The 9,500-nt window shown below is 42.0% G+C and overlaps 1 pseudogene; it reads right to left on the bottom strand.

Annotated features, from left to right (window-relative positions):
• Positions 1-9,035: 9,035 nt before the first annotated feature.
• On the bottom strand, positions 9,036-9,090 carry LOC126476751 (U6 spliceosomal RNA; annotated as a pseudogene).
• Between the last annotated feature and the right edge of the window lie 410 nt (positions 9,091-9,500).

Below are 9,500 nucleotides of genomic sequence, written 5' to 3'. Positions count from 1 at the left end.
GTACAGACAGTTTCATCTGCGGCTTCGTTGTCGATGCTGCGCCAAATGTTGAAGACTGGGCGACGCCACAGTCCCAGAAAAATACCACCTGAATCTCTAAACGGCGGCAGTGGACTCAAATTAACAGTCTGATGGTTCCACCAGCCAGCAGAATTTAGGCATACCTGTCACTTGCAAGTGGCCATATTTATACGGTTTGAAAGCCTATGCCTCAACATCGGTTTTCTGAAGCCATTTTTCATTTCTCAAAAACATTTTAAAAATTTGACTGTAGAGTTCCGAGAGCTAGTAAGTAAACAAAATCTACCTACTCTGTAGCTGCGTGGCTAATATTCTAGTCTTGTAGTCACAGCGTTTAAAATTTCATTTGAATTCTGAATTTATTATCTAACACAAACGTTAATTAAAGAATATTTAATCATAATTTTATTAAAAATAACACACTTTTATTTTTAATTTCCAATCACATGAAAATGAGGGATACGAAACAAATAAAAATGCAAAACATCGAGTTGAAAATAAAAAAAAGTTTTTGCTTCTGCATATTACGACTACACATAGACACTGAATTAAAAGCACTATTATTGATTTATATGCACGCCTGACAAAAAATGTGAAGTACCCAGAACACACGGTCCCACGTCAGTGTAGCTTCGTACACCTTCACACCATTGCCGTGTATGTAAATGATTATAGTTACAATTTTCTATGACAGGTACAATGTCCATCACAGTCCATTAGTGTCGTTCATGTTTAGTGTTGTGATCTACATCTACATTTATACTCCGCAAGCCACCCAACGGTATGTGGCGGAGGGTACTTTACGTGCCACTGTCATTACCTCCCTCTCCTGTTCCAGTCGCGTATGGTTCGCGGGAAGAACGACTGCCGGAAAGCCTCCGTGCGCGCTCGAATCTCTCTAATTTTACATTCGTGATGTCCTCGGGAGGCATAAGTAGGGGAAAGCAATATATTTGATACCTCATCCAGAAACGCACCGTCTCGAAACCTGGACAGCAAGCTACACCGCGATGCAGAGCACCTCTCTTGCAGAGTCTGCCACTTGAGTTTGTTAAACATCTCCGTAACGCTATCACGGTTACCAAATAACCCTGTGACGAAACGCGTCGCTCTTCTTTGGATCTTATCTATCTCCTCTGTCAACCCGACCTGGTACGGATCCCACACTGACGAGCAATACTCAAGTATAGGTCGAACGAGTGTTTTGTAAGCCACCTCCTTCGTTGATGGACTACATTTTCTAAGGACTCTCCCAATGAATCTCAACCTGGCACCCGCATTACCAACAATTAATTTTATATGATCATTCCACTTCAAATCGTTCCGAACGCATACTCCCAGATATTTTACAGACGTAACTGCTACCAGTGTTTGTTCCGCTATCATATAATCATACAATAAATGATCCTTCTGTCTATGTATTCGCAATACATTACATTTGTCTATGTTAAGGGTCAGTTGCCACTCCCTGCACCAGCTGCCTATCCTCTGCAGATGTTCCTGCATTTCGCTGCAATTTTCTAATGCTGCAACTTCTCTGTATACTACAGCATCATCCGCGAAAAGCCGCATGGAACTTCCGACACTATCTACTAGATCATTTATATATATCGTGAAAAGCAATGTTCCCATAACACTCCCCTGTGGCACGACAGAGGTTACTTTAACCTCCGTAGTCGTCTCTTCATTGAGAACAACATGCTGTGTTCTGTTTGCTAAAAACTCTTCAATCCAGCCACACAGCTGGTCTGATATTCCGTAGGCTCTTACTTTATCAGGCGACAGTGCGGAACTGTATCGAACGCCTTCCGGAAGTCAAGGAAAATGGCATCTACCTGGGAGTCTGTATGTAATATTTTCTGGGTCTCATGACCAAAAAGCGAGTTGGGTCTCACACGATCGCTGTTTCCGGAATCCATATTGATTCCTACAGAGTATATTCTGGGTTTCCAGAAATGACATGATACGCGAGCAAAAAACATGTTCTAAAATTCTACAACAGATGATCAGGCCTAGCAGGGTAGATAAGAAGTGTAAACAGTATCTGTGGACGCAGATGCCGATTATTCATACGAGACAGTGTTATCAGGACCTCACAGAGACTGAAAGGGTCTTCGTGTGGCCAGCTGGTCAAATCGTGCAATATCCAGATTTGCGGGGAATTCAGATGTGGCACTGGCCCGATGTTGGTCTGCATCGGAAGGTGAGGGCAGGCACCCTCGTCGCCAAGGCCGGGTTGGAACACGTCTGACCACCACAAGGGCGGTCCGCCATTTTGTGCAACATGCACGTGGTAACCCCTTCACAACAGCAATCCGGAAACAAGTAATGGCCTCCCTGCCATATTCTACGAGGGGGTGTCAAAAAATAACAGGAGTAATTTTTTTTGCATTTTAGTGCACCCGCACTTGAAATTGGTGTTGGCGGTACCGAAGAGGTATGATTCTGAGTGACGTAATACCGTACGCGTCAGTCGCCTGGCGGTAAGCAGTTGGAGGGAAGCAGGGAAAGTGTACTGGCGTGTTTACTGTACCCAGCATAGATCTCAAATTGCAGCATAAAAGACATCATATTTACGCCAGTGACTGTAACACATTCATTTCACGATTGCAATTTCGACCATTATGAAGTCCGGATTTTTGTGGGTTTAAGCTCATTTTAAGTTGACATGGCTTAAAGCCACAAAAATCTGCACCTGATAATGCAATCATGGAATAAAGAAAGTGTTACACTAACGCAAATTATTTACAGACGAATGGAAAAACTAGTAGAAGCAGACCTCGGTGAAGATCAGTTTGGATTCCGTAGAAATGTTGGAACACGTGAGGCAATACTGACCTTACGACTTATCTTAGGAGTAAGATTAAGGAAAGGCAAACCTAGGTTTCTAGCATTTGTAGACTTAGAGAAAGCTTTTGACAATGTTGACTGGAATACTCAAATTCTAAAGGTGGCAGGGGTAAAATACAGAGAGCGAAAGGCTATTTACAATTTGTACAGAAACCAGATGGCAGTTATAAGAGTCGAGGGGCACGAAAGGGAAGCCGTGGTTAGGAAGGGAGTGAGACAGGGTTGCAGCCTCTCCCCGATCTTATTCAATCTGTATATTGAGCAAGCAGTAAAGGAAACAAAAGAAAAATTCGGAGTAGGTATTAAAATACATGGAGAAGAAATAAAAACTTTGAGGTTCGCCGATGACATTGTAATTCTGTCAGAGACAGCGAAGGACTTGGAAGAGCAGTTGAACAGAATGGACAGTGTCTTGAAAGGAGGATATAAGATGAACATCAACAAAAGCAAAACGAGGATTATGGAATGTAGTCGAATTAAGTCGGGCGATGCTGAGGGAATTAGATTAGGAAATGGGACACTTAAAGTTGTAAAGGAGTTTTGCTATTTGGGGAGCAAAATAACTGATGATGGTCGAAGTAGAGAGGATATAAAATGTAGACTGGCAATGGCAAGGAAAGCGTTTCTGAAGAAGAGAAATTTGTTAACATCGAGTATAGATTTAAGTGTCAGGAAGTAGTTGCTGAAAGTATTTGTATGGAGTGTAGCCATGTATGGAAGTGAAACATGGACAATAAATAGTTTGGACAAGAAGAGAATAGAAGCTTTCGAAATGTGGTGCTACAGAAGAATGCTGAAGATTAGATGGGTAGATCACATAACTAATGAGGAGGTGTTGAATAGGATTGGTGAGAAGAGAAGTTTGTGGCACAACTTGACTAGAAGAAGTGATCGGTTGGTAGGACATGTCCTGAGGCATCAAGGGATCACAAATTTAGCATTGGAGGTTAGTGTGGAGGGTAAAAATCGTAGAGGGAGACCAAGAGATGAATACACTAAGCAGATTCAGAAGGATGTAGGTTGCAGTAGGTACTGGGAGATGAAGGAGCTTGCACGGAATAGATTAGCATGAAGAGTTGCATCAAACCAGTCTCAGGACTGAAGACCACAACAACAACAACACTCACTGGCGTAAATATGATGTCTTTTATAAAGATTTTGCATTCTTCTTAACAAAACTCCATCACAAAGATTGAAAATCTTGCAGCAAGCCTACAAAGAGCAAGCTATGGGGAAAACACAAGTTTTTGAATGGCATAAACGATTTCCGAAGGGTAAAAATGACCTTGCAGATGCTCCACGCCCGGGAAGGTCCTCAACTTCGAAGAGTGAAACCACTGTCAACGCAACTGATGCCATGTTGCGGGAAGACGTTCTTTATCGTTAACAAAGACTGCATAGGTTATGAATATACCCTACAGATCAGCTGAAGACATTGTATGGAATGTTCTAGGGTATAGACAAGTTGCAGCAAAGTGGGTGAACCGTGTGATCAGTGAAGAACGGCCTTGCCGTGTGATGGCGTGTCAACAATAGAAGGGAAGGCTTCAACGAGAAACAGGTTTTTCTGGAAACTCATCACACAACATTGCAGTGCTTTTGTTATTCTGATTACGATGCAGTGTTCCTTTGGACATGCATGCTATATCGTATTTATCTGCCGATACCGGGAAAGCGAATTCCAAGGACAACGTCTGACTTGTACGGAAATATACATAATGGATGTACGACACCAGGTCGTAGTCGTAGCCGCGCAGTAGACGACATATGGAAGTTTTAGTTCTGCCGTGAGTCGCGCGCGGATAGCCAAATGGTAAGGCGACCGCTCGCGATAAGCGCGAAATTCGCGTTCGAGTCCCAGGTCGGCACAAATTTTTATTGTCGTCATTCGATTCTACAGTTGGTGGTTGTCCTCATTCGCAATTGCGAGTTCATGTAATGTAGAGTCATCACATGTGACAAATCCTGGTTTCATTAGATTAGATTAGATTACAAATGTTGATGGTGTTGAGACAGCAACCAGCCACAAATTTATTTTCAGTTTCTTTATTCAGAAGGTACCGTTACCGGTTTCGAATCATTACTATTCATCTTCAGACGATTTTCATGCTTTCGTTAGAACATGTGGTGAGTTTTTTTTTTTTTTTTTACAGATTAATTGTCCTAAAATATAAATAATACATAATCATAAGCACGCCACACAGATGGTTGCGCTACAGATTTGCATCGGATGTAACTTACGTGAAATGTCGGTTTGGAGTGTTTGTTTTCATAGTTTTCGTCCAACGATGTGAATACATTCCCACTGCATTCTCATCGTTGCACACATAAATTTTTCTCGCTGAACACTTTAGATTTGTCACAGAAAATATCTGTAGCACATATTATATTTAACGAAGATAAGGATGTACATATTAAATTACGGAGATATCAGAGTATATGTGGCACTATAACTAGAACATTAAAAAATACACGAAGAGGCACAACAGTGAAATTCTGTTCTACCGTATGACAGTCCTTGCCGTGTTACGAAAAGGAAAGATTTTATCCATGTTGAGGTGGCTGAAATGAAATTATTACAAGCAGTCAAAGGTTGTACTAAGTTGATCAGGAATCGTAATGAGAACATTAGAAATGGATTGAATATTTTTGGGGTAACTGACAAACTAAAGGGACCATATGGAACGAATGAAAGGACAAGGTTTCCAAAGATGGTCGTAGAAAAACCCAAAGGAAAGAAGGACATAAGACGGCCAGAACAGGTCGATATGCCTAATCTGTGAAACGCAGAAGAAGAAAACGAAGAAGAAGAAGAAGAAGAAGACGATGTAGTAGACTCCGTACAACAATCTACATAAAACAATAAGAGCATTTATTTCAAATCCGATAAACGCAGAATGGATGTGGGTCACGCTCAAACACAACGTAACTTACATTCTTAGATAAGTATGTCGCAAGTAAAGTAAAGAAGGCAATGACCGTACATTGTTAAATGGTACCAATCGAATAACAATGCGAAAACGAAGACTGCTACACCCTCGCCATAAATGAGCATGAAGGGAAACAGATGGAGAAAGCGGAATAGCAAGTTGGACATCTCTAAGACGGCTAATGGTTTACGCAGCAAAATCAGGACGAAAGATCTATAAGAAAACTCTACTAATGTCTCGTCCAGCGTAATGTCAATCAATGCACTGAAATCCTCCATCCAGTCTCTCGTAAATCTGTCTATTGCTGAAAGTGGAGTCAACAGACAGAAAGCTGAAATACTAAATTCTGCATTCAAATAAAGGCTGAAATGACCTGCCACCCTTTAATGGTAAAAGTCGGAGAATATTGGGAAGACGGAGACTGCTACACTCTCACTAAAAAAAACAGCATGTGGGGAAACTGATATAGATTCCCACATGAGGGTCCTACTACTGCGCCACCGTTTGACCGTCGCACAAACTAACAAATAAACCATAAGTAAACAGCTGTGTTCACAGTTTGACGAGCATTCAGATATACTATCGTACACCGATTGGTCCACTAAATCAATTATTCTATTGAAAATGTCTGGGGGCATTTGGAACAGCGGTTAACACGTAGCAATGCACATCTTCACAATTTTTCGGGAAATAATATTTAATTATTGGAGTCAGCTCGATGTGGCGCACCTGAAGAAACTTGTCGACTCTCCTCCTCGGCGAACCGGCGCGGTTGTCAAGAGTATTCTTGAAGAGGTTTCCATAAATCATTCGTTGTATGAAATGGTGTGTTCAGAAACAACACTCTCATTAATGCAAGCCAAAAGAAAATAAACACGCCATTACCTGATATAAGTCAGTCGCAGCGCAACATTTCATTTACCTGAGTCAGCTATCAAACACACAAGCTGGAAGTTACGACCACAAAGTCAGCAGGTCAGTATTTAAACATCTATGAATGGTCGTAATTATTGAACAGCAAGGACCATTTGTATGCAAGACTGTCTGTCGCTGGAGAAGCACAGCGGTTGCTTTACATCACCACAAAAATGGCATAATGATCGAGCCCAAATAAAACGCTACGCTCTTTTAAAGTTTCTGTCCATTCGGAGAAAAAGGCGTGGAGCGGCTGGGTGAATAAAGAAGGCGTTGCATACTAAGAATTGCTTCGTAAGAACGTAACCGTAACTGCTGACATTTATTGCCAATAACTCAAGACACCTCGTAGCTGCACTAGAAGAGGAGGGACTGACGCCTGTAATGCGATAATCCATACCTGTGCATCGTACCTGACGACCGCAGCTGCTCAGTAGGTTTGTTGCTTCGTAATTCATCTACACCTACATAAATACTCTGCAAATCATACTTTTTTGTGTCTGACAAAGGGTTCATCGAACAACCTTCACATTAATTCTCTATTGTTTCACTCTCGAACAGCGCGCTGAAACATCGAATACCTGTATCTTCCTGTGCGAGCTCTGATTTCCCTTATTTTATTATGATGAACGTTTCTCCCTGTGTAGGTCAGCGTCAACAAAGTATTTTCGCATTGGGAGGAGAAAGTTGGTGATTGAAATTTAGTGAGGAGGCTGCGTCGTAACGAGAAACGCCTTTGTTTTGATGATGTCCACCCCAAATCCTGTATCATGTCCATGACACTCTCTTCCCTATTTCTCGATAATACAAAACGTGCTGCCCTTCTTTGAACTTTCCCGGTGTACTCCGTTAATCCTACCTGGTATGGGTCCCGCATCGCGCAGCAGTAATGCAAAAGAGGGCGGACAAGCGTAATTTAGCCAGTCTCTTTAGTATATCTGTTGCATCTTGTAACTCTACCGCCAATAAATCGCAGAGTTCGGTTCGTCTTCCTCACAACATTTTCTCTGTGTTCCTTCCAATCTAAGCTGTTTGTAATTGTAATTCCAAGGTATTTAGTTGATTTTGCGGCCTTTAGATTTGATTGATTTATGGAGTAACCGAAGTTTAAAGGGTTCCTTTTAGCAAAAAAAAAAAAAAAAGGTTCAAATGGCTCTGAGCATTATGGGACTTAACTTCTGTGGTAATCAGTCCCCTAGAACTTAGAACTACTTAAACCTAACTAACCTAAGGACATCACACACATTCCGGACTGAGCGCCTTAACCGCGAGACCACCGCGGCCGGCCTCCTTTTAGCACTCATGTGGATGTCCTCACACTTTTCAGTACTCAGGGTCCATTGCCAATTTTCGCGCCATATAGATATGTTTTCTAAACCGTTTTGCAATTTGTTTTGATCTTCTGATGACTTTACTATACGATAAATGACAGCGTCATCTGCAAACATCCTAAGACGGCTGCTCAGATTGTCTCCTAAATCGTTTGCACAGAAAAGGAAACACTTCATCTTATCTCGAATAACGCTTCACCATTCCAGTTTTTCTGTTTTCATGTACCGAACAGTTTTTGAGGGAACTTATTCAGCTTCTCAATCGCGACTTGATAAATTCTTCAACTCCATGACAGCAGATTCCCTCAGCTAAGGGACAGAGTAACTGCTTCGTTTTTGCCAGGGACTCACAGATAATAGAACACAACATCATATTAATATTGATTCCTACGTCGCTTATTGGTAGATTAATTTCATGTTTTCATGTTTAAGAGTAATAAGCAAACAAAGTGCGTTTTGTTCCATTACTATTTGGTTATTACTAACCGATTTTATTTTTATTAGTCCACCATCACACCACAAGTGACTAGCATCCAGGAAGAAAAAAAATTGGCAACTAATGACATTAACAGCTGTACAGACTCTTTAGTCATGACTATAATCGGAAAATAAAAATAAATGTCTTGTGACTAGGGCCTCCCGTCGGGTAGACCGTCCGCCGGGTGCAAGTCTTTCGATTTGACGCCACTTTGGCGACTTGCGCTTCGGTGGGGATGAAATAATGATGATTAGGACAACACAACACCAAGTCTCTGAGCGGAGAAAATCTCCGACCCAGCCGGGAATCGAACCCGGGCCCTTAAAATTGACATTCTGTCGCGCTGACCCGTTTTTTAAATCTCTTTTTGTTCTATATTGTTCGTTGAATTTGTCCGGGGCGGACATCCGATGACACTCATTCAGGTTCTTTGTTGATCTGTTCATTCAGTTTTTTTATTACAGAGGGTAGCTAACCGTCTGAGCGAGCACGCTGAGCTACCGTGCCGGCGCTAATCTTCTCTGTATCGTTTCAATTTTAGCATATGTACTGCCGAAGCAAGTACGTCACTCAGCTACCGGGGGCAGACGTCGGAAAATGATAAAACGAGTGCTAACCGCTGGCGTTATTTTTCAAATATCTTACAATAGTGGCTTTTACTTAATGCAGTGGCACAATTGTATAGTGATATAAAGTGACAGTGAATAGAGAGCAATTCAAATGGTGACCACTGTACTACATACCCACTTCAATGCCGATCGCGGTGGCCACGCGGTTCTAGGCGCTGCAGTCCGGACCCACGCGACTGCTACGGTCGCAGGTTCGCATCCTGCCTCCGGCATGGATTGTGTGATGTCCTTAGGTTAGTTAGGTTTAAGTAGTTCTATGTTCTAGGGGACTGATGACCTCAGATGTTAAGTCCCATAGTGCTCAGAGCCATTTGAGCCATTTTGAACCCACTTCAATACAAACACT

Source organism: Schistocerca serialis, chromosome 4 (assembly GCF_023864345.2).
Source record: "Schistocerca serialis cubense isolate TAMUIC-IGC-003099 chromosome 4, iqSchSeri2.2, whole genome shotgun sequence".
NCBI lineage: Eukaryota > Metazoa > Arthropoda > Insecta > Orthoptera > Acrididae > Schistocerca > Schistocerca serialis.
This window is presented reverse-complemented; position numbering and strand designations above follow the sequence as displayed.